The sequence below is a fragment of the Pongo pygmaeus genome, chromosome 15, assembly GCF_028885625.2.
Source record: "Pongo pygmaeus isolate AG05252 chromosome 15, NHGRI_mPonPyg2-v2.0_pri, whole genome shotgun sequence".
Taxonomy (NCBI): domain Eukaryota; kingdom Metazoa; phylum Chordata; class Mammalia; order Primates; family Hominidae; genus Pongo; species Pongo pygmaeus.
Window position 1 is genome coordinate 101,892,431 of NC_072388.2, and position 24,189 is coordinate 101,916,619.

General features: G+C 43.9%; 1 protein-coding gene across 8 annotated transcripts in view; it reads left to right on the top strand.

Moving 5' to 3' along the window:
• Positions 1 to 24,189, top strand: part of TRAF3 (TNF receptor associated factor 3) — a 133,243-nt gene that overhangs the window by 29,039 nt on the left and 80,015 nt on the right. For 4 of the 8 annotated variants that reach the window (XM_054449328.2, XM_054449331.2, XM_054449335.2 and 1 more), the window contains exon 2: positions 22,626 to 22,764. The exons of 2 other annotated variants lie outside the window; for them this stretch is intronic. The gene's annotated coding sequence lies outside the window, so the exon portion shown is untranslated. Of the gene's footprint in view, positions 1 to 18,316; positions 20,881 to 22,625; positions 22,765 to 24,189 lie in introns of those variants that run through there. 2 more of the 8 variants (XM_054449329.2, XM_054449330.2) reach the window with 2 other exon arrangements.

Below are 24,189 nucleotides of genomic sequence, written 5' to 3' on the forward strand. Positions count from 1 at the left end.
CTGCCTCTGCCTCCCGAGCAGCTGGGATTACAGGCACGTGCCATCACACCCAGCTAATATTTATTTATTTTGAGACAGCGTCTCGCTCTGTCACCCAGGCTGGAGTTCAGTGGCATGATCCTGGCTTACTACAGCCTCCGCCTCCCAGGTTCAAGAAATTCTCCTGCCTCAGCCTCCCAAGTAGCTGGGACTACAGGTGCGTGCCATTACACGCGACTAATTTTTTGTATTTTTAGTAAAGACTGGGTTTCACTGTGTTAGCCAGGATAGTCTCAATCTCCTGACCTCGTGATCTGCCTGCCTTGGCCTCTCAAAGTGCTGGGATTACAGGCATGAGCCACCGTGCCTGGCCACACCCGGCTAATTTTTGTATTTTTAGTAGAGACGGGGTTTCACCAGTTGGCCAGGCTGGTCTCAAACTCCTCACCTCAGGTGATCTGCCCGCCTCAGCCTCCCAAAGTGCTGAGATTACAGGCGTGAGCCACTGCGCCTGGCCTAGATTGACTTTTTTAAAGCTCTGTGTCTCCTGGAAATGGAATGTATCCCAAATGAGAATTATTTTTAAGCTTTATAATAAAATTTTTCACCGCATAGACTTTTTTTTTTTTTTTTTTTTTTTTTTTTGAGATGGAGTCTTGCCCTGTTGCCCAGGCTGGAGTGCAGTGGTGCAATCTCGGCTCACTGCAAGCTCCGCCTCCTGGGTTCACGCCATTCTCCTGCCTCAGCCTCCCGAGTAGGTGGGACTACAGGTGCCTGCCACCACACCTGGCTAATTTTTTGTATTTTTAGTGGAGACAGGGTTTCACCATGTTAGCCAGGATGGTCTCGATCTCCTGACCTCGTGATCTGCCCGCCTTGGCCTCCCAAAGTGCTGGGATTACAGGCATGAGCCACCGTGCTTGGCCCACAGCATAGACTTTTAAAGACCATGTAGGCAAGAACAGATCTTTAAAGGGAAACCTCACTGGGGCTTTTGAAAGTTCATCTGATTGAAATTAAACTGATGAAACGTACTCCATCCATGCATTACCAAAAACAAGTTCTTCAGCTACTTAAGAAACACTTCTTATGGAAAATGCTTAAGTAAGCAATTTAAAATTCAACGTATGCTACTTAAAAGATATCAATTTAAAAGATTCACAGATGAAGCATTTTTTATATTATTTACAGGTGATATGGAAGACAGAAATACATTTCTCACCTTTAAAGAACATGTAGTCTCCAGAGTGGGGAGGGCAGACATGCAGACATGCAGTCTTGTCTACATCTTGTAGACAAGACATAGTAGAGTAATTATTAATTATTAATCATGATAGTAACCGAGGCAGAAACATAGAATGGGAGGATGGGACGTTGGAGCACGGCATTGGGAGTAGTGGTGTCTAAAACAGATCGGCAAACTATAGGTCTAAGAATAGTTTTTATGTGTTTAAAGGATTGTAAAAATAAGCAAAGAAGAATATGTGATCCATGAAACATAAAGTATTTACTGTCTGGCTCTTTATGGGAAAAAAGTTTGCCAACTTTTGGCTTAAAGGGTCAAGAATGGTTTACCAAAAAACAAACAACCCCCCTACCCCCGCCAACTATAATGTTTGAGCAGGAGTTTTACAAGATAAAGAATTTTGATCTTGAGGGGATTTGGGTGAGGATGGGGTGGTGCAGTGGGAGAGAGAGTATAGATACTGTTCATCACACCCAGTGCAATCGGCTCTGGCGGGAACGTAGAGTGATCTCAGTGTGTGGTGAGGACAGTGATCATGGCCCCTCTTACAAGTTGAGGCTCAGTTCTGGAGTGGTGGACCATCAGAAGCTTTTAAGTAGGAGAATGTCAATGTCATAAATTAGAGTTAATTGTGAGAAATTGAAATAAGTATTCCATTTTTTTCTGAGATGTGCTCTCCTGAACTTATAAAGTAGTTCTTCAGAAGTGTTTGCAATGTTCACTAGACACTGGCTCTGTGGTATTTGACATGCAGATGGGCCCAGAATTCCTGACTTAAGGCTAAAGATTTATCTTGAGCTTATCATGATGTGGGCTTATCATGATTGTTTTGATCAGCAGCTGACATCTGTGAAGTCTCAGTGATCCTATAAATTGAGGAACCTGAGAGAATCAAGAGAAGGACAACAATTCTTGCTGATGTCAGTAACTTTATTTCACCTGTTAAACTTCTGCATGGAGGAGGTCAGTGTTGTCTGCTGTGTCAGCATCAGCCTACCTGGGTGTGGACATATTCTTTGGGAGATGAAATGTAGAAAAGGTACCCCGAGTCCATTAAACATTCTGGATTCCCAGAAATAAGACATGTCTGAGGGCAGAACCTTTACAGTCACTTACATCAAGAAGGAATTCTTCAGGAGAAAGCTCGGTAAAGGTATCTTAACTTTGTATGTATACCCAGAGAAAACACATAAAGATAAAAATAAAATATTTTTCCTCATTATCCCCACACCGTTAGCATCTTGGTGTATAGTCTTTGCATCTTTTTTCAGTATGTATGCACTTAGATCATCTTGTAGGACACCAGTCCCATGTATTATACACTTTGTATCTCACAGTGGAGTGGAGGACAGCCTGATCCTTAAGGGGATGCCGAATTGCTGCATCCCCATGATTTTTGCTGCTTTGATTCTTCTAATGAGCCCCGTTGCTGCTGTCTGTATTAGCGTCCTTCTGAGCAAACAATGGGTACCTTTTTTTTTTTTTTTTTTCCTTAAGAGAGGCAGAATCTTGCTATGTTGCCTCAGGCTGGAGTGCAGTGGCTATTCATAGGTGCTGTGGTACTGCCCTGGATGATAGTACACTGCAGCCCTGAACTCCTGGGCTCAAGCAGTCTCTGCCTCAGCCTCCTGAGTAGCTGGGACAATAGGCCGCGCCACCATGCCTGGCTCTTGACCATTCCCACAAGCCACACCTACAAGGAGTTCAAGGAGCTGTTTGCACTGTGGGCTGTTTTTTTGTTTGTTTGTTTGTTTTTGTGCAGAGGTCAGATCTCTTGTCTCATAGGGCAAAGGTGATGAAGGCCTTTATTACAGTCTCTCAATTTGACTTTCAGTTTGATCTGAAGTCGCTAAGATGGGCTGACATTGTGAGGAGGATACTGCTACAGCAGTAGTGTGTGTGTGTGTGTGTGTTTGTACAGACAGTGTCTCACTCTGCCACCCAGGCTGGAGTGCAGTGGTGCTATCATAACTCACTGTAACCTTGAACTCCTGGGCTCAAGTGATCCTCCTACCTCAGCCTCCCGAGTAGCTAGGACTGTAGGCTTGTGCCACCATGCCTGGCTTTTTTTTTTTTTTTTTTTTTTTTTTTTGTACAGACAGGGTCTTGCTGTGTTGCTAAGGCTGGTCTCAAACTCCTGGCCTCAAGTGGTCTTCCTGCTTCAGCCTCCCAAAACACTGGTATTACAGGAGTGAGCCACAGCACCTGGCCTGAAACTATGTATTATTGTTAACTGTAGTCATCCTACAGTGCTATAGAACACTAGAGTGTGTTCCTATCTAGCTCTGTCCCCATTTTTCCCATCCTCCTATACTTCCTAACCTCTAGTATCTTGTGTCTACTTTTTACTTCTGTGAGATCAACTTTTTTTAGCTTCCACATGTATTAGTGAGAACATGTGGTGTTTAACTTTCTGTTCTTGGCTTATCTCACTTAATATAGTGTCCTCCAGTTCTATTCATGTTGCTGTGAACGACAGGATTTCATTCATTTTTATGGCTAAATAGTAGTCCATTTTGTATAGATACCACATTTTCTTCATCTGTTGTTGGACACCTAGATTGATTCCCTGTTTGGCTATTGTGAATAGTGCTACAGTAAATATGGGGTATAGATGTCTCTTTGATGTCATGATTTCCTTTCCTTTGGATAAATTCCCAGTAGTGGGATTGCTGGATCATATGGTAGTTCTATTTGTAGCTTTTGAGGAACTTCCATACTGCTCTCCATAGTGGCTGTACTGGTTTACATTCCTACCAACAGTGTGTAAGAGTTGCCTTTTCTCAGGCCAGGCATGGTGGCTCATGCCTGTAATCCCAGCACTTTGGGAGGCCGAGGCGGGCGGATCACGAGGTCAGGAGATCGAGACCATCTTGGCTAACACGGTGAAACCCCATCTCTACTAAAAATACAAAAAATTATCTGGGCGTGGTGGCGGAAGCCTGTAGTCCCAGCTACTCAGGAGGCTGAGGCAGGAGAATGGCGTGAACCCAGGAGGCGGAGCTTGCAGTGAGCCGAGATAGCGCCACTGTAGTCAGGCCTGGGCAAAAGAGCGAGACTCCATCTCAAAAAAAAAAAAAAAGTTGCCTTTTCTCTGCATCCTGGACAGTATTTGTTATTATTTATTTATTTATTTATTTTTGAGGCGGAGTCTCGCTCTGTCGCCAGGTTGGAGTGCAATGGCGCGATCTCGGCTCACCACGACCTCCGCCTCCCAGGTTCAAGTGATTTTCCTGCCTCAGCCTCCCTAGTAGCTGGGATTATAGGCATGTGCCACCACGCCTGGCTAATTTTGTATTTTTAGTAGAGATGGGGTTTCTCCATGTTGATCAGGCTGGTCTCGAACTCCTGACCTCAGGTAATCCGCCCGCCTCGGCCTCCCAAAGTGCTGGGATTACAGGTTTGAGCCACTGTGCCCGGCCTGTATTTTTGATAATAGCCATTCTAACTGGGGTGAGATGATACCTCATTGTGGTTTTGTTTTGCATTTCCTTGATTATTAGTGATACTGAGCATTTTTTATGTATTTGGCCATTTGTATGTCTTTTGAGAAATGTCTGTTCAGATAATCCCCCTGCCCCGGCTTTTTTCCTTTTTTTTTTTTTTTTTTTTTGAGACGGAGTCTCACTCTGTCACCCAGGCTGGAGTGCAGTGGTGTGAACTTGGCTCACTGCAACCTCCGCCTCTAAGGTTCAAGTGATTCTCCTGCCTCAGCCTCTTGAGTAGCTGGGACTGCAGGCGCACACCACCATGCCCTGCTAATTTTTGTTTTTTTAATAGAGATGGGAGTTTGCCATGTTGGCCAGGCTGGTCTTGAACTCCTGACCTCAGTTGATCCACCCACCTCGGCCTCCCAAAGTGCCAGGATTACAGGTGTGAGCCACCCACCTGGCCAATTTGCCCGTTTTTTTAATTGGATTTTTTTTTTTTTTTTTTGCTATTGAGATGTGTGAGTTCCTTGTATATCAATCCCCTGTTGGATGAATAGTTCGCAAATACTTTCTCCCATTTTGTAGGTTGTCTTTTCATTCTATTGTTTCCTTTGTTTTGCTGAAGCTTTTTAGCTTGATATAATCCCATTCATTTATGTTTGCTTTTGTTGTCTGTGCTTTTCAGTTCTTACTCATAAAATCTTTTCCCAGACCAATGTCATGAAGCATTTCCCCTATGTTTTCTAGTAGTTTTATCATTTGGGTCTTATATTTAGGTCTTTGATTCATTTTTAGTTCATTTTTATATAGGATGAGAGGTGGGGGTCTAGTTTCTATTTTCATTCTTCTGCATATGGATATTTAATTTTCACAGCACCATTTGTTGAAGAGACTGTCCTTTCCCCAATGAATGTTCTTGGCATCTTTGTCAAAAATCAGTTGGCTGTAGATATGCAGGTTAATTCCTGGGTTTTCTATTCTTTTCCATTGGTCTGTGTATCTATTTTTATAGACACATACCAGTTGTTTTATAGACCAGTACCATGTCGTTTTGCTTACTACAGCTTTGTAATATATTTTGAGGTTTGGTAGTGTGATACCTCCAGCTCTGTTCTTTTTGCTCAGCATTGCTTTGGCTATTTGGGGTCTTTTGCAGTTTCATACAAATTTTAGGGTATTTTTTCTATTTCTGTGAAGAATGTCATTGGTATTTTCATAGAGATTGCTCTTTTAATTATCTTGATTTCTTTTTTTTTTTTTTTTCCCCCAAGACAGGGTCTCACTTCGTTACCTAGGCTGGAGTGCAGTGGCATGATCACAGCTCAGTGCAGCCTTGACTTCCTGGACTTAGGTGATCCTCCCACCTCAGCCTCCCGAATAGCTGGGACTACAGGCACATGCCACCACATCTGGCTAATTTTTTGTACTTTTTTTTGTAGAGACAGGGTTTTGCCATGTTGCCCAGGCTGGTCTCGAGCTCCTGAGCTCAAGCGGTCCTCCCGCCTTAGCCTCCCAAAGTGCTAGGATTATAGGCATACACCACTGCGCCTGGCCTCTTTTCAATTTCTTGATGGTGTTCTTTGATGTACAAAAGTTTTTAACTTTAAATGAAGTCCAGTTTATTTACTTTTTCTTTGGCTTATTGTGCTTTTGGTGTCCTTTTCTGTTCTTTTCTTTCTTTTTTTGAGACAGAGTCTTGCACTGTTGGACAGGCTGTAGTGCAGTGGCACAAATGTGGCTCACTGTAGCCTCGACCTCTAGAGCTCAAGCGATTCTACTGCCTTAGCCTCCTGGGTAGCTAGGGCTACAGGTGGTACCATTATGCCTGGTTAATTTTTTAAATTATTTTTTGTAGAGACAGAGTTTTACTATGTTGCCCGGGCTGGTCTCAAACTCCTGGGCTCAAGCAGTTCTCTCGCTTCAGCCTCCTAAAGTGTTGGGATTACAGATGTGAGCCACAGTTCCTGGCTTGGAGTCATTTCTAAGAAACCATTGCCTAATCTAAGGTCGTGAAGATTTACATCTTTCTTCTAAGAATTATATAGTTTTAATTCTTTTCTGCTGTGATCATGTGTGTATGTGTTGGTTTTTTGTTTTTATTTTTTTGAGACTGGGTCTTGCTACATTGCCAGGCTGGAGTGCAGTGGTTATCTATAGCCATGATCATAGTGTACTGCAGCCTTGAACGCTTGGGCTCAAGTGATCTTTCTACCTTAGCTTCCCAGGTAGTTAGGACTACAGTGCATACCACTGTGCCTGGCTTATTGTGTGATCTGTTTTGAGTTAATTTTTGTGGTGTGAGATAGGGGTCCAGTTTCATTCTTTTACATGTGTATATTTACATTTTGTAGTTCATTTGTTGAAGGGACTATTTGTATTAGTCTATTCTCATACTGCTATAAAGAAATTTCCCAGACTGGGTGGTTTTTAAAGGAAAGAGGTTTAATTGATTCACAGTTCTACATGTCTGGGGAGGCCTCAGGAAACTTACAATCAAGGCAGACAGGGAAGCAGGCACATCTTACATGACAGCAGGCAAGAAGGAGCCTGTGTGAGTGCAGGAAAAACTACCATTTATAAAACCATCAGATCTGGTGATAATTCACTCACTGTCATGAGAACAGCATGGGGAAACCACCACCATAATCCAGTCACTTCCTTCCCTTGACACATGGGGATTACAATTCGAGATGAGACTTGGGTGGACACAGAGCCAAACCATATTACTATTCTTTCTCCATCATAGTCTTGGTGCCCTTATCAAAAATGTATTTTCCATAAAAAAACACCAGTTGACCATAAATATAAGAGCTTATTTCTGGACTCTAAATTCTATTCTTTTTTTTTTTCTTAAGAGACAGGGTCTCACTCTGTTGCCCAGGCAGGAGTGTAGTGATGCCATCTCAGTTCACTTCAACCTCCGCCTCCTGGGCTCAGGCGATCCTCTCACCTCAGCCCCCCAAGTAGCTGGGACTATGAGCACATGCCACCACCCTTGGCTAATTTTTGTATTTTTTGTAGAGATGGGGTTTTACCATGTTGGCCAGGATGGTCTCGAACTCCTGAGCTCAAGCAGTCCACCCTCCTCAACCTCCCAAAGTGCTATGATTACAAGCATTAGCTACCATACACCGATTGTACAGGCCACAGGCTAGCCCCACACACCAGATTTTGAAGATTAAGTGTGGTTTAAAACAATGCAAAATATCCTGTTAATAATTTTTGATAATATTACATATTGAAATGATAAAGTTTAATATTGCATTAAATAATACACAGTAAATTTTACTGACTTCTTTTTACTCTTTAATTGTAGCTGCTAGGAGATTTAAAATTATTTTTGTGATTCTCATATTTCTGTTGGACCAGAGGTATTTTTTTAATAGCATGACATTCTGTTATATGGTTGATTATATAATGATCATGTGATTGTGGCAGTTTCTTGATTCGATTCTCTGTTGTTGGACACTTAGATTGTTTCCAGTCTCCTCTGTTTTCCACGGTGCTGTGATGACTGACACTGTGGATGGGTGGTCATGCACTCCTGTGCCCGCTGCCAGGACAGAGCTCATAAGGAGGACCTGGGAAGCATTTGCTGCACTTCTGAATCTAGCGCATGCAGACTCTTGTGTTAGTTGTTGAATGAGTTAATGAATACTTTATGTATTTATTTATTTTTTGAGACAGGGTCTTGCTCTGTTGTCCAGGTTGGGATGCAGTAATGCGATCACGGCTCACTACAGCCTCGACCTCCTGGGCTCAAGCAATTCTTCCACTGCAGCCTTCTGAGTAGCTGGGCCCACAGGCACACACCACCATGCCTGGCTAATATTTTAATTTTTTGTAGAGACAGGGTCTCCTTGTGTTGTCCAAGCTGGTCTCAAACTCCTGGGCTCAAGCCATCCTCCCACCTCAGCCTCCCAAAGTGCTGAGATTACAGGTGTGAGCCACTGTGCCTGGCTGAATACTTTCATTTTAACCAAAAATAAGGTTTTAAAATAAGGCTGTAAACAACTGTTGATTGAGTCCCTCACAATGAGTCAGGTAGTTTCAAGGTCTGCGAACACAGTGGTGAATGAGGCCAAATTTGGGCCCTCTTAAAGGTCCAGGAGAGATAACTTGGGGGAGAGGGATAGTTAACAAACCAATACATATGTCAGTTAATGCTAAATAGTTGTGTTAGGAAGGAAAACCAGACAGACTGTGGCTAGAGTCATATGATGAGAGAACTATCCTAGAAGAGTCTCAGGGAAGGCCTTTCTGAGCAGGTAGCATTTAAGTAGGGACTGAAATAATCAAGAGGGAGGGAGCTGTGTGAAGATCTGGGAGAAGGGCGTTTTAGGCGGGAGGATCAGGGTGTACAAAGGCCTTGAAGTGGGAATATGCTTGGCATATCTGAGGAACAGCAGGGAGGACCCTGTGGGTAGAGCTTTGGTGAGAAGTGGTTGGATTTGGAATGTTATCTTGAAGACGAAGCTGACCGTCTTTGCTGATGGATTGGATGTGTGGCATGTGAGGATGGGGTCCTTTATGATCTAAGGAATTGGATGGTGCCATTTACTGAGCCAGGCATTGCCAGAGACAGATCAGAGAGGAACGGGTACCAAGGGCTCAGTGTTGGACCTGTTAGGTTTGAGATGCCTTTTTGATGCTCAAGTGGAGATGTTGAGTTGGTTATTGGATATACAGGTCTGGGGGAATTACAGGGGAAGGGGTGCTGGAGATATATTTGAGAGTTATGAAAAGCTGTTTGAGCATCAAGCAGGATGGGTGAGACTTGACCACTGGATTTTGCAACTTGAAGGTCTTTGGGGACTTGGACAAGACTGGTGTCAGGAGGCAAGACAAGTGGAAGTTTTCAGGGGAGAATGGGATGTGTGTGTTAACAGCTTCTTCAAAGAGTTTTCTCTAAAGTAGAATGATGGGGGAGTGGGGGTGCTGGGGACACATTAGCACTTACCGTGCTCTGGAAGGGGGTGTTCAGGAGGGAGGTTGACAGAGGAGGGACTGGGATCCAGTGCCAGAGTAGAGGGTGGACCTTGCTCATGGGATCTGGAGGGAGGGCAGAGTAGACAGGCAGGCCTTCCTTTCAGCAGTGGCAGGAGGAGAAAATACCAGCTTGGCCCTTTCCAAAAGCTGAGAGTAAGGGTGACAAGGGGGAAAGGGGTATTATAGGTATGTTATGGAGTTAAATGTAAAGTTTGCATGAATTTTGAATACAAAATGTAATACTTCGTATCCATTGAGTTGCTTCAAAGTGCTTATCCTCAGGGTTCTCTGTCCTGTGCCTTTGGGGGTACTTTGGTGAAAAAGTTTGAGAAGCCACTTCATTATTGTAGTCTACTGTTATGTTGTTAAATCTCACCCAAGTGAGTATTTAACCTTAAAGAGTTTGAGATTCACTTACCTATTTTGTTATCCATAATAGAGCTTTTGCAGCTGCTCCAAATATGCCTCCATTTGTGCATCTTAATAGTTGTTTGGCAATCACCTCATTCTGCACTGGGAAGGCTGGAGAGAGGTGGGGAGCTTCGGGGTGTCTGGAGGTAGTATGGAGAGCTCGGGATTCCCACCCTTTCAGAAATGAGGTGGTGGAGGCAGGCAGGGCCTACTAGGCTTCTGAAGCAACACTCGCCAGGGACATTTTAGTGACCTTTTCCCTGTGTTCTCAAAACACTTTACAAATACACCATTTGTCTTTAATTCTGGCAGGGTGGTTTGGGCGAGCTGGGAGTGATGCTGTTAGCCAACCTTTTACAATATTTAACGATCAGTAGAGATTAAAAGCTGTTTGGCCTCTTTCCCATTGATCACATAGCCTGCTTTTTCTTTTTGTACAATTTTAGTATGATTAACCCTCCCACCCCCATTAAAGTTCTTCAGCCTTCTTAGTAGAAAGCTCTGTGAAGTTTGATTCACCCACGGAAGTTACTTCATGGAGTGGAAGCATTTGAGAAATCAGATCTTGGCTTTCTTCTTGTGGACAGATCAGGTGGCTGAGGCCTGGAGGGAGCTTGATTTGAGATGAGTAGTTTGTATGCCTGACTAGGTCAAGTAGCCACTTGCTTCCCTTCACACTTAATCAAATCCTAACTCTCTAACCGAAACTTTGTACCCTTTGACCAGTACCTCTCCTTTCCCGTTCCCCCGCCGCCAGCCTCCATAACCACTGTTCTACTCTACGCTTCTTCACCTTCTACTTTCTTAGATTCCACATATAAATAAGACCATGTGGTATCCGTCCCATATTTCACTTAGCATAATGCCCTCCAGGCTCTTCTGTGGCCATGGATGATAATCATGTATTGTATATTTCAGCATTGCTAAAGAGTAGATCTTAAATGTTTTCATCACAAGAAAAGTAACTTGGTGAGGTGATGGATGGATTAAATAGTTTGATTTAATCATTTCACAATGTATACGTAGATCAAAACATCCCATTGTATCTTATAAATATATACAATTATTTTTGTCAATTAAAATATTAAAAAATTACAAGAGGCTGAGGTGAGGTTACAGTGAGCTGTGATCATGCCACTGCACTCCAGCCTGGGTGACGGAGCAAGACTGTGTCTCTTAAAAAAAAAAAAAAGTAAAGTTAAACATTAATTAATTTTAAAAAATCCCAACTCTTCCATCACCCCAACCCTGCATCCTTCTCCCTTCCCCCAAGACCCCCTCCCCTGCCACTGTGCTCTGATTCCTAGAGCGGTGTGTCTCTGTCCTGCCACTCTTGCTGTGCCTGTGGCTGTCCCTGTTCCTTGGGTAGCTTCCCCGTTACTCCTCAGGGGCTTCCCTGGCCACCCTCTGCTCGGGCCCTTCCTGAGTGTTACATCAGCACCTTTCTTGCCTGCACCCGCCAGCCACAGCTTGTGTTTGCCGTGTGAGCCGGAGCACTTGTTTGTCACCTCACGGTCTTCCCCTCCATGAAGGCAGGGACTGCAGTCTTGCTTTCATTCTTGCTTTCATGCAGTCTACCCAGCTGTGGGCGAGGTGTGTGCACATCGCTCAGCATGTTTGTAGAATGAACACATGTATAAACTAGACTTGAATGCAGATTATTGTTCTCTCCTGGCCATTAAAGGTGCTTCTTCCTGCTGCCCATTTACATCTCAGGTGTTACCATCTCTGGTCAGTGCCTGCCCTGTTGTTGTCATATAACAGTCATGGGACCACACCTTTGTGACTCTCAGGGCCAGAGGTGTTTGGGAATGTGGAATTTTTGAGATTTTTAGAACAGAAATAGTGAAAGTACCATATAGTATAGGACATCCTGGGCAGCACCATATAATCAAACACATTAAGATTTTTGCAGCTAAAAGTATATGAATATTCGCACTAAGTGGGACAGTGAGACTATGAATAGCTTCACATCAGATCAGGGCATACCGCCAAGTGAGTTATGAACATGCTTTCAGTTTTAAGAGAGCTTTTTGGATTTTCGAATTGCAGAGAAGGGATTATGGACCTGTCTTAGTGAGCATCTGCTTGTCACGCATTATGCAGCGTGCTGAAATACAAAGGAAGAAAACATCACGCCTGCCCTCCCTGTGTAGTGGGTGGGTGGTCACCACATGCGGGTGATGAGCCCATGCTGGGAGGGCACTCCCGGCAGGTCCTGGTGTTCTCCCTGTCATCTCCCCCTTTCCTTTGAGAGCGTCCTCTACAGGTGCGGTTTCAGGTGAGCCACATGGGGGGCTGGCAGAAGGGGCACGGCATTGTGACGCAGGGTCAAGTGTGTCCCTCTCAGTGTAGGAGGTAACGGTTCTGGATCGCCTGGATCCTGCCCCTGGGTCTGGCTGCCCGGATCCAAGGAGGAAAGGGCCGACTCCAGGTGATGCTGCAGACCAAGAGCGCTGCCTTCACTTCCTAACCTTCTGCACTTGGGCGCCGGGGCCCCCTCTCTGCAGTCACACACTCTGCCCTCTTAGCTGGGCCTAGAGCTTTGAACATTAACTAGATTCAACATACGTTTTTCTGACTTTTTAAATATAATGAGTATAGTTTTACTTTAATGTTTTTCAGATGCATTTTAATGTAGGTAGGTACCTATACATTTTAAAAATTTATTTGCTTTCTGAAATGGGACCAGCATATATATATATAAATATAAAAATATATATAAATATAAAAAATATATATAAATATAATATATAAATATAAAATATATATAAATATATAAATATAATATATAAATATAATATATATATATTATATATAATATATATAAATATAAAATATATATATAAATATTATATATATAATATATTTATATATATATATTTTTTGACAGGGTCTTGCTCTGTCTCCCAGGCCAGAGCACAGTGGTACAGTCACAGCGCACTGCAGCCTCAATCTCCTGGGCTCAAGCGATCCCCCACCTCAGCCTCTTGAGTAGCTGGGGTTATAGGCACCCACCACCACACTTGGCTAAGTTAAAAATTTTTTTTTGTAGAGACGGGGTCTCACTATGTTGACTAGGCTGGTCTTGAACTCCTGGGTTCAAGCAGATCCTCCTGGCTCAGCCTCCCAAAGTGCTGAGATTACAGGCATGAACCACCACACCCTCCTGTTATCTGCGTTTTGAAAATGTTTCATTGCCAAACCTGCAGGGAAGTCTGCCCTTTTTTATTAGAAAATGAAGAGCTAATTCTGAAATATGCCTACTAAATATGCATATCTCAAGCACTTTAAAAGGATGTAGGGTGAAATAGTCTGTTCCTGAAGCAAATATCACTGTGTGTTCATTCCATTATTTCCATAGTTTTTCTGTGGCTTTTGATAAGTTGTGTAGAATGTATTAAGTCTCATCTGAAAATGTATATTAAAGATTGTTCTTTTAATTTAAAATGATTTGTCCAAGGTACTTGACTTAATGATTCAAGATTTAATGAGCCATGACACTATTAGTAACAACCGTCTCAATCTTTCAGATTTTGTAAAAGATGTTAAAGTTTTCAGAAAGTTGAGAATGGTCTTTTGTAATGTATTTTAAGATAGTTAAGAATAGAGTTTATATAATTAAGATTAGGATTTGTATTGCAAAAACTCCCTTCAAGGCGCATTTTGGACCTTTATGAGCGAGTAATCATGACAGCACAGAGTGGCTTCACCCACAGTTTTGTGGTTAATATTTGCAAGTCGTTTATTTAACAAGCTTGAAAAGAGGCTTCCTGGTGTCTTTTATAATTATCCTTTTCTGGGGACCAACTTACAAAGTAAAAAATGCCTGGTGGCATTATCTTTGCTTCAGATGTATTATGTTTATGGAATTGGAAATGTTTGATTTCTTAGTGTGTGTGTATCAATGGATTATGTAGTTTAAAAATGTTTGCATCTGTATTGCATGTATAAACATGTCTGTTTCCAAGTGTGGCCTTTAAATACTCAGGGTTTTGTGGCTGGGTGCGGTGGCTCATGCCTGTAATCCCAGCACTTTGGGAGCCCGAGGCAGGCAGATCATGAGGTCGGGAGTTCGAGACCAGCCTGGCCAATATGGTGAAACCCAGTCTCTACTGAAAATATAAAAATTAGCCAGGTGTGGTGGCGTGTGCCTGTAATCCTAGCTATTCGAGAGGCTGAGACAGAAGAATTGCTTGAACCCTGGAGGCAGAGGTTGCAGTGAGCCAAGATGGCGCCACTGCACTCCAGCCTGGGTGACAGAGTGAGACTCCATCTCAAATAAAATAAAATAAAATAAAATAAAAGACTGAGGGTTTTTTAAAAAGTCATAATAGAAAAAATTTATGTGTTTTAATTGTTTAAATGTTTTCTTCGGGATTAAAAAAAACCTGAATGTAATCTGGGAAAATGTTAAATGGATGCAACACTGTAAGATTTTCCACAGAAATATGTTATTCACAGTGAAGCACAATGGGAAGGCTCCATTAGCACTTGAGATGGTATCATAACTTTGGAAAAACCATTTCACCATGCGAGTATTTACAAAAACTGAAGCTGTCCCTGTCAGGTTTTGACAGAGCTTAGCTATATAGGTAGTAAGTGACGCAGTGCCAAAACCAGTCTTAAATTACCTATGTTGTCAATATGCAGATTTTCTCTATTTAGTATTTAAGCTATGAATTTACCAATCTGAGTAACTTGAAATGCAGTATCATAAAAAGAATCAGATCTACCAAACTGAAAATGTGTACGTATCTAAAGTAGTTTCTTTTCTTGATTTTGGTTAAATTAACAGGAGTGTCTTCACATCTGTAATTTCTGGTAACTTAATGAGAACACACTGAACTTTTGGGTCACAATAAATTTTCCCATTATGTAAAATATTTTACACACCAGTTGACTCATTGTGAATTGTGAGTCGACATGATTCTCTTCCTGCGGAAAATAGAAACACATGCTGGCCGGGCGCGGTGGCTTATGCCTGTAATCCCAGCACTTTGGGAGGCGAAGGTGGGTGGATCACCTGAGGTCAGGAGTTCGAGACCAGCCTGACCAACATGGAGAAACCCTGTCTCTACTAAAAATACAAAATTAGCCGGGCGTGGTGGCACATGCCTGTAATCCCAGCTATTGGGGAGGCTGAGGCAGGAGAATTGCTTGAACCCGGGAGGCAGAGGTTGCGGTGAGCCGAAATCACGCCATTGCACTCCAGCCTAGGCAATAAGAGTGAAACTCCATCTCAAAAAAAAAAAGAAACACATGTTATTGTAATGATGATTTGAGCCAATTACAGGATTGTGCTTATGTTACCACATTGACTAGGTGCTTTCTGTGAGTTGGGCTGTTGAAGAGTTTGAGGTAGACAGATGGCAGTGGGTGGGAATGAGTTGGGAGCTTTTGTTAGGTTTAGGGAATGTAGTCTTTCCACCATCATTTAGTTGTTTATTTTATGCATAGGCTTATTTTTGTTCTTGTGAGCATTATGTTGAGTTAATGTGTTTTCTTTGACCTCAAACCTTCTGAAATGTTTCTAGGTCTTAAAGATTCAGGTATTATTTATTTCATAGTAGACAGAATCAAGTAAATGAATACTTTCTTGGGGGAGAGTGTTGATAAGTTCCATAGCGACACCTCTCCCTCATGATTAAAAGTGCTACATTTGCACAAATATGTGATTTATATTTTACATTAAAATTAAGATCAACTTTTTTCTTGAGAAATTGTTGAACTTTTAGATTTGGGAGAGGGGGAGTTGCCACAGGAATTATGAATTTTTTTGACTAGTGAGAAGCTTATTTAACATTTTTGGAAGGAGTACCCCAAAAGTAATGCATCTTTTGGCATAGTGGAAACTTGCAATAACGTTTTCTTGTTGTTTTTTAACTGAGTGGGTGAGCTGCATCTCATTAAGTGGTGGCTATTGGATGTTTGGCCTTTGGCTTGATTGTGTCAGCTTTTAAAAAATAACTTTATTGAAATCGTCACATTCCATACAATTACCTATTTAAAGTGTCCATGTCTGTGATTTTTAGTATAGTCACAGAATTGTGCAGCCATTGCCTACTTTGGACATTCTATGGAAATGCGGTTGACAGGATGTGTTTTCTGTGTGCAGCCTCTGTCACTAAGCACCATGTTTTCATTCATGTTGTGCATGTATGCATCGGTTGTTCTTTGTTAATGTTGAATATTATTCCATTGTGTGGATGTTCCACATTTTATGTGTTCGTTAGTCCATTGATAGACATTTGGGTTGTTTCTACTTTTTGGCTGTTGTGTGATAGCGCTGCTGTGAACATTCATGTACAGGTTTTTGTGTGGACGTGTCATTTCTCTTGGGAATATACCTAGGCATTTGTATCCGCTTCTGCTGCTTCTTTTACCTACAGTTCAGATTCCCATTTATGTTTGTACACTTTGCTACTTGTAACTGGGGCTTGTTTGACCTTTTTTGCTGACCTAGCGACTTCTTGTGTCATGTTTAAAGCCCCTGAGACCCTCTGTTGCCTAGAGAAACAGGCAGAATTGCAGTCTCTTTCCTTCCTAAGACCAGATCACATCTGGTGGTCATGAAATGGTCTTATCAAATAAGTACCTGTTAGATTTTTGGTATATAAGTATGTATCTAAGCCAAATAAATTTTGTGTATTTTATATTATTTTTCTTCTCTCTGCTTCCTCTTGGGGACCTCCTTTGTTCTGTGGCCCCGTGGCACCTAGAGTGAATATGAATGATTTGTCTATGTTTTCCCTTCAGGCGGAATGCTGCTTACTTGGATTTTTTCTTGTTAATTTTGGTGACTGAGTTGCCTGTTTTTGAAGTGAAAAATACCTTCAGATAGTAGGGTTGCCATTTAGCATTTTAAGTGTCCAAATGAGACCTGTTGGGATGTTTCCATAATTTGCATCAAATTAATGTAAATGCGCATTAATGATATTAGCTAGTCTGCCTGAGCTAAATTACTAATTTCATTACTACTATTTAATAAAGGGGCAGGATTTGCCATGGTCATTCTAGTTAATGGTAAGAGCTCTGTAGGTCTCTCATCATATATCTAAGCTGAATTAAGCTTGGAAATACTACTGAGTGCCTTGTGGCTCTATTTGGTAACAGTCATGCCTTACATTTTGAGACAGCTTATACTTTTACACACCAGGTGACTCATTGCGAATTGTGAGTAGACACGATTCTCTTCCTGCAGAAAGAGAATGCATTCAGTCAGTTGAAAATCAACACGTGTGGTTTGTAGGATAGGTCTTACTCCTTTCTTAGACAAGGAATCTGGGATCCAGAAGGAGTGAGCGGTTGGTTAGGAGGAGTCAGTGCCAGAAGGAGGCAGCGTGCCTTTTCTGCTCTGCCCACGCTGTGAGGACACCGGGCCGTGCCTTCGCCAGGAGGAGGTCATGCCAAGTCCAAAGCGTCAGGCCGCTCAGAGCCAAGCAGCTTTGCTGGAGCACCCACTGGTGCACTTGGAAAGTGATTTCTCCTGTTAAAGCCTCGCTGTCACCTCAGCTGTGAACTGGAGACAGTAGGAAGCCACCTTCACAGGCCTGCGGGGACCTGGCACCCGTGCACCAAACCTTGGTGCCCTTAGTCAGATGGTCGAATTGGGAGGCAGCTGGAAGGGTCCTGTGGTGTGCTCCTTCGGGGGCCTTCTGCCACCCCCTGGAGGCAGGTTGCGCCTCTGCCCATCTCTCCCCACCAGTGCACACTCCCTTCAGCCCTGGGCCAGCTGTGGGGCCCTCCTCTGTAGGCGCTGGCTGTTCCAGGAGGCACAAGAGTGTTGGTGTGGGACCTGCCAACTGCTCGAGATCCCCCAGGGAGAGCCCACTCAGGCTACGCATGGGTTCTGGCCGCGTAGGTCAGCGTCACAGGACGGACAGATCAGTGGGGGAAGAGTCGTCCTGCAGCGCTGCCACCACTGGAGGCTGGTGAGAGTGGTGCTGCCACAGAGAACAAGCCTTGATCCCTGACTTGAAAGGCAGAGTTCTTCTGGAACTTCTGCGGGGAGTGCCCAGAGTGGCACCTAAATACGTCTAGAAGCGCTTGATGAAAGTTCCTCTGAGGCTTTTAAACTGCTCGAGTGAGTCTCTCTGAAGCACAGTGGTGGCAAAAGGAAACCACCTCGCGCTACCTCTTTGTGCCTTCTCTTCTCTCCTCATCTCCCGTGGGCCGTAGGTGTTCCCTGTCAGGAATTTACGCGGAGGCATGTCTACTGTGGCCGAATGTGTTCATTCATTCATATCTCACAGTAAGAGGGAGGGATGGGGGAGGAAGACTGCTGTATTTCCTTAAAAGTTTTTCTGTAACTCAAATCTCTCCCACCCCCGTGAGGTAACACCGTCTTTTCCAGTTGGTGTCAGTGAACTCTGTTTTGGGTACCTACAAAAGCAGAAGGGGAGGTTAGGATGTGGCTGGAGGAGGCTGGTTCCTGGGTGTAAATCCTGGCTCTTCTACTTGAACTGACTGTGCCACAGCATCCTCGTCTGTCTGGTGGAGCTGCCTCACAGAGGAACAAGTGAGTTGTGCGTGTGGAGCAGGTGGCTGACATGTGGCGAGTCCTCTAGGAATGTGGCAGCAGAAGGAACACGTTGAGCACCACAGATACAACCCCGACCACCACTGCAGGGCTTCTGTGCAGGGGCAGCTGCAGAGCCGCCACTTCAGGACAGCATGGGAGCTGCTGGAGGTCGGGGGAGCTCAGGGAAAGGGCCTTGCTGCCAGGGGTGGGAAGGGAGTCAGTGAAGACATCCTGGAGGAGAAGATTCCAGAGCCTGAGATGTGAAGTAGAGTTAGGTAGCCAGAGACAAGGCAAAGAAGGGCCATTTTCATCAGAGAACAGCATAAAATTGGCAGAGATCTGACATGTCATTTCCTGTTACTAGAATTGGGGAGTGACCAGTAGTAGATTCTTTCATTTGTTTATTCATTCGTGCAGTCCTTCACCTCACACCTGTTCAGGGTCCGGCTAGGCTCTGGACATAGGGTGGAAGAAAACCATCTGGGCAGAGGCCGCGTGGACTGTCACCTCTGTCAGGGGTGCCAAGGCTGCCAGAGGACAGCTGTTACTTATGGGTGGCGGCGTGGTGAGGTCGCACAACACAGAGCTGCCCTGCTGTGTCCATGCCCTGGCGCTTCCCCGCGGTCACCATGTGCCTTGGGCAAATGTAGGCCTCAGGTCCCAGACACAGCCTTCTGTCAGTGGTGGTGGCGGTGGCTGTACCTGCTCCGGGCTGCTGTGAGGGAGGGATGGGCTCTGGCCACAGACATGCAAGGTCCCCTTGCAGAGGACCTCCCAAACCTGCTGAGGAATGTGTACAGCCATTTGGATGGTGTTCTCCCCTTGGCCCTCCCTGTAGTCCAGCTGAGTCCATGTCCTTCAGCCCCTTTTAAATGTTTCTTTCTCACAGAACCTTGTCTTGGAGGTGCAGTCGGGCCCGGGTTCTGCCTCCTGTGCGGTGCCAGCCCTCCTCCACCATGCATGATGGTGTGTTTTCCGTTACTCTTCCTCCCAGAGCACTGGTGCCCACCCTGACGGTGGTTCCCCACGGTCAGATTGAGTATCCCTTATCTGAAATGCTTGGGACTAGAAGTGTTTCAGATTCTGATCTTTTTGGATTTTGGCATATGTGAATATGCATAATTGGATATCTTGGGGATGAGACTTAAGTGTAAACACAAAATTCTTTTCATATACACCTTATACGCATAGCCTGAAGGTAATTTTATGCAATATCTTAAATATTTTGTGCATGAAACAGAGTTTTGACTGACCCGTCACGTGAGGTCAGTTGGGGAATTTTCCTCTTGTGGTGGTATGTTGGTACTCAGAAAGTTTCGGATTTTGGAGCAGTTTGGATTTTTGGATTAGGGATGCTCCATTTGAATATCCTTTTATATACAGCACATGGTCAGTGCTCACTAAACTTAGTATTGCATGAATGAATGAAAACCAAAGGTCATTTACTAAGCGTGCTACTATTTCAGAAGCCTCTTTTTCCGAATTTGGTTATATGGTCAGTGGTTTAATATTTCAAGTGCTCTGACCACATAATGGTTATTACCACACTGTGAAGGTAGCTGGGTGTTCAGTGATTGCTGCCCACAGAGGACCTGGAAGTGCTTGCTGTACTTGGTTTTCTGGAATGGAAATCATGGCTCATTCCCAGGAGCCCCTCAGCAGGGGCTTTGAGTCTGGTGCTAAGCAGCAGATGTGCAGATTCCCGCAGGGCTTACCTGAGCCCTGAGAGGGGGCGTCGTAGCGCACTCATTTCCGCATTCCTACCCCGCACAGCCAGTTGTCACAGCCATCCTCCAGTAAAAACCACAAACCAGTCAACCTCTAGGAAACAGGTAGGAAATCTAGAAAAAGCCTCAGGTGTTCACAGCATTTTTTAAAGATTCTTTAAAAATCTTTGTGATTGGAAAGACTGCTTCCTGTGCCAGAGAGTCTCTCTCCAGCGCTTTTGCTTCTGAGGTTGGTAGCTTTCAGAAAGACTGCAATGCAGCGGTTACCAAAGTCCTTGTTAATATGGAGACAACCCGTGGTGAAGCCTTTTGCTCCCCTTCACAACTGCTGACTGTTGCCTGCAGTCGGAAGGAGGAGATAATGAAGGTGATACTCCTCCGGACCTGGCAGTTTAGTGATTAGAACGTACGCGACTCTGTGAATGCTGTGGCTGGCACAGCGTGTCCTGCAGCAGCTCTGTCCAGTTACTGATGCAGTGGGCTTCCTGGGAACGTGAAGCCGAAGATGTCTTTGCAGTTTGTGCACGATAATTTTGTTTTCATCTCTCTGTTCAGATGGTGGATTATAAGAAGGTAAGGGACTTTACAAATCATGCATATATGTATTTTAAATGCTTATGAATATCCCTAGTCAAGGTAAAGAATTATGATTGAATAGACCTCTTTTGAACCTAAGAAATAAAACTTTATTTCTTGTTAATGACAGTTTTGACGTTTGAAGAGTTATCTTATTTAGTCCTGACAAATGCGCTATATAAGTGAATTATTGAAGATGTTCTTTGAAGAGATCTGCTTTTTCTTTGATTTGCTAAACGTAGTTGATTTCAGAGATGTAGATACGGATAGAATATATTTGTTTCTTTAACTTAAGCAATGACAGTTACATTAATCTGGATGGAACTTTTCGTCTTAAAAAATTTCAGCCACTGGCTGTAGATGATGAATTCTAATCTCCTTAGTTCTTATTTTGCCTTTAGAAGAGCATTTTCAGATGTGTGGAGCTCTGTGTTTATCCGTGGGGTGAGCTGGGTGCTACCTCCAGCTGCTGCTTCTCTTCGTTTATCTTAGAGGGAGGCCAGGAGTCAGAGCTGAGATTTATTTTGCAATGAATTAGTGGCCCCAAATGGTATTAAATGCATTATGGGTGGTAATTTATATGTCCAATGCCAAGAAGTATAATGTTGGGGTTACCATGGCAACTGCTTGCATTCTGAAAAGCTTGTGAATGGGTTCTGAACCTTCTGGCATTGGAAGTGAGCTTTTCCAGCTGAGGGCCTGCATTCGTGATTACTGTAAATAAATTCAGCTTTCCATATGAAGCACATCCTTTCTCTTTGTTTACCAGAGTAGTCCATTGAGCTCAGTTCTTTTTCTGGTGACGTCTGCCTTGGTCTCTTGGTTCCTGGCAACAGAATATGGTTGAGACATAGTTTTCAACTTCAGGCTGAGGAACTAGCTTGTGTGTGTGTGTGATGATGGCCTGCCACCTCAGTCCGTGCGCTGTGTAGAATGGGGTTGGCTCATCTGTACCTCCTGAGGGCTGGCAATGCATGATGTCTCCAAAGCACAGTTGCAGCCGCATGTGCTGGTGGGCTCCTGGCACAGCTTTCTATCCATCTGAAGGGCTTGTTTCCGGTAACACTTGCTAGGGCTCTTCCTGGGAGGCAGCCCTGCCTGTTTCCAGGGTATCGTGGGGATTGGTTTTGGGGAGGCAGGCCCAAGTTAGAAAGACCCATATTTAAAATATCAAGCTTGTGAAAATAATAAATGAGGGCCTATTGTCTTCATTGCCGAAGGTCTGTTTGCTGTTTGTTAGAAATATATGTAGCATAGGCCGGGGATGGTGGCTCACGCCTGTAATCCCAGCACTTTGGGAGACGAAGGCAGGAGGATCGCTTGAGCCCAGGAATCTAAGACCAGCCTGGGCAAAATAGCGAGACCTCATCCCTACAGAAAGATAAAATAAAATAAATAAATAAATAAAACTAGTTTCCCTTGTGCATTTAAAACAATGTTGACATCTTGATTGCCAGAGACTGAAATATCTGTGTGTGATTTCAGGGGCCTGAGGTCAGAAGGTTGGAGCCTGGTGGTTGCTGCCGAGGCGGCAGCTCCTAGAGGGCCTGGCCAGACACTGGGAGAATGTTTTTATGCTCTGTAGAATTCATTCTCTTTGTTAATAAACATTGAGATTATAGAATTTAAATGTTGAGCTTGAGGATAGACTGGCCTTCAGGCACACAGTGGGCATGTTGCTGTGGCTCACCTGTAGGCCTCAGTTAAGAATCTTTGTCTAATCCAATCCCCTTATTTTGCAGATGAGGAAAATGAGGCCCAAAGAAGTGATGCCACTTGGTTAAGGTCCCGGAGCAGGTCAGAATCAGATCTAGGATCAGAAACCTGGCTCCTGGCTCCTGGCTCCCTACTCTTCTAAGGATCGCTGTCCTGACAGAAGAGGTTTGCTCTCAGTTAATTGTTGACGTTGTTGTTGTTGTTGTTTTGCTTTCCTTTTGTCAGAAAGAGGCCTGTAATAACAACAGGCATCTAATTTAGACTCTGTAATTTAGAATTTTAAAAATTCTTGTCTTCCCTTCCTCTGGTTATTTATAGAATTTCTACTCAGTGTGCTGGAGTCACCCATAGGAGGGGCAAAGGGCATGACCTCTGCCCTTAACGCTGTGTGCTGTGATGAGAGATGGGTGCATAGCCGAGCCTGCAAACTGGAATGTTGGGATAAATTCTGGCTTGACATCTACATTTCTGCCAGTCTGTGGTATTCTGTGTTCTTACAGAGAAGCTGCAGTGCCCAGCAGTTACCCAGGGGTGAATCTGAATCACCACCTGTTAAATCAAGGTCATGATGCTGTATTTACTAAGGCAGGACAACATAGTAATTTAGGCTCAACTTACAAGTTGCAACTTACTACAAATAATAAGAGGTTCGGCTTACAAGGGTTGAAATACAAATTGATTTTTTTAGCCAGATTCCATTGAACCCTGGTTTTTAATTTTCCAATCTTGAAAGAAGACTGAGATTTTACTGTATAACTCACTTAGGGTGACATTGTGTTTTCCTAAGTATTCTCAGTGATTTCTGCCGTTCTCCCTATTCTTCTCACATGGGACTTAGAGAGCTGCGCCTGGGCTGGGTGTGTGGCCTCCCTCACCCAGCAGTATGGCACAATGGTGCTATGTAACTGCTGAGTTAGGTCCTTAAAAAGGTGCGGTTTTTGCCTGGATGTTCTTTTTGGGGTACTTGTTTGCCATCCCTATGGTGAGGAAACCCATCTCGCCCACACAGGAGGACCACACAATGAGCAGGGCATTGACATAACAAGGTGACTTCTGTTTTCTGAGTAACTTCCACCACAGTGGTGAAACTGTGTCCCCAAGCTCAGCAAGCAGAGGTAAAACATTTTTCAAAGAAAAGGATAAGATAGGCTCTTGGTTTACCACATGGTGAAGAGAGGCCTCTGGCTCTTCCAAACTGTTGCAGATAGAGCGTGGAGTGCTGGGACTTCGATCAGGCCAGGTCCTGCCGCCTCACTGTCCAGCTCTCCCGAGTGCTCCTGGCCTGCCTTGCTCTCTGCCCAGTGCTGCCTGCTGCCCGCTGCCCTTACATGGAGTGACCTTCTGTCTCCCAGCCCCAGCCATGGGTCCCGTTGCCCAGAATACAAGAGCCTTTCTTGGCTTAGAACTTTAACTCAAAACCCTCACTTCTTAGAGGGTTTGTTTTCCCCCGCTTTTTTTTTTGGCCTGGGATTTTGAGAATATCTAATAGTGCTGGGCAGTTTTATCATTCATCATCATGGGTAGTTTGGTTTATTACAGCTTGCAGCTTCATATCTTGTAAAACAAATTCATTTCTTGTTTTCAGATTTG